Source organism: Sprattus sprattus (assembly GCF_963457725.1).
Source record: "Sprattus sprattus genome assembly, chromosome: 5".
NCBI lineage: Eukaryota > Metazoa > Chordata > Actinopteri > Clupeiformes > Clupeidae > Sprattus > Sprattus sprattus.
The window spans coordinates 9,358,590-9,360,514 of record NC_137924.1 but is presented as its reverse complement, the minus strand read 5'-3'; positions in this window follow the sequence as shown (position 1 = coordinate 9,360,514).

Here is a 1,925-nt window from a genome sequence, read left to right as displayed (position 1 = left end):
TGTATAATCACACCAAGCCTGAGAGAAAGACATTAAGGCATTGAGCGGTTAAAAAAAGAAAGCCCTCCCCGCCAAATATATGACATCAATATGCTGCACATCTTTGTGTTAGATAAGAACAGGTCTCGACATATGGCCACTTCCTCATGCCTCATTCAGAATCTAACGAAGATAGAGAGAGAGAAGGGCCCACGCTGCAAAGAGCACCTCAACATTAGCTGATAAAACAGCAGAGAGAGAGAGAGAGAGAAAGAGAGAGAGAGAGAGAGATAGAGAGAGAGAGAGAGAGATAGAGAGAGAGAGTGAGAGAGAGAGAGAGAGAGAGAGAGAGAGAGAGAGAGAGAGAGAGAGAGAGAGAGAGAACCGACGATTGAGGCGCACAGGCAGGGATCGAGCTATTGCACATTGTGTGTGTGTCTGTATCTGTGTGAGCATGTGAGAACAACCGTGTGTATGTGTGTGTGTGTGTGTGTGTTTATGCATCGACGTATCTGTGCGCCTGTGCGTGTATCTGTGCCCGCCCGCCCGCGTGCTCGTGTGTGTATTTCAGAGACACATGGAGGGATGAAGTAGCAACACTGCTTCTATTTCTGTCCCTCTCGCTAGCCACAGGGAGCAGCCACCATCTGCACGGAGCGAGCCAAGTTGCTGGCACCACCAAAGAGCTCCTCCTTGTGTAGGAGAGGGCCAAATGAACAATAAGCATTTTAAAAACCTGCCCAGGCCTGTCCCAACGGAGCTCTTTCAACCGACAAATCCTTTTTTTTTTTGCATCCTTTAGCTGAGAGTGATAGAGATTCAACCAGCCAAAACACATATAAGGCCATTTTGTTTCTTGTCTACTGCCGTGATGTCCTTAGATTTTTATGTTTTTATGTTATGTATTAGTACTTACTTATTGTGTGTGTATGTTTGTGTTTTTATGTTTTTATGTTTACTGTATGCACATATGCACCAGAACAAATTTCAGGTAAGCGTATACCTACGTGACAATAAATCTGTTTCTGATTCTGATTCTGATTCTGAGATTGAAACTCCAAATCGTGAGCAATCTCTGCAAACTTCCTGTAATCTGAAACCTGTCATTTTGATGCACTGGCAGGTCAGTGTGTGCACATGGACCGCTTGCATGTCAGAGGCACAGACAAGGGACCCAGGCACCATCATCTCCACCGGTATCAACACCAGCACATCTGATGCAGCTGGACCCCACAGCGTATAGCCCTGGTCTATTTATACAGCAGCCACTATAAATAGCTCCATACCCTGGTGTGTGTGCCGCCGCCCCGCATCTCCCCTGCTGCAGACCTGCAGTAAGCTCCGCTGACTGCACACACACACACACACACATGGGCCACTGCAGTGCTCCTCATTCCACACAGAACAAAAAAAACACAAAGAAAGGGAGACAGTGGGAGAGATAGAGCGAGAAAAAGGAAAGAGACAGACACCAAAAGAACGGGAAAAGGGAGGTAGAGAGAGAGAGAGAGAGAGAGAGAGAGAGAGAGAGAGAGAGAGAGAGAGAGAGAGAGAGAGAGAGAGAGAGAGAGGCATCCTTTTTGGATTCTGTACCAACACTAATGTTTCCCCGGGTCATGAGCACGCACTAGAGGAGATTAAAGACTTCCATTCAGGTCTCCTTTTTTACTGCCTCCTCCATTTGATTTGGCGATGCATCGTTTCACTGTAATTTACTGTACTGAGGGCCATGGGCAGGAGGGAGAGAGTGGAGCGAGAGGGAGAGAGAGAGAGAGCGGGGGGAGGGAGAGAAAGAGAGAGAGAGAGGGACTAAATGAGAGGAGAGAGGGGGAGACAAGAAAAAAAATCTCTGACCGTTGCCACAGAGCAGTGGGTCGTTAGTCTGTACATGCACTTGCCTCAAAGCCTCTCCCTAAGCCTAGTCTCCCCCAGCTCTGGGTGACTGC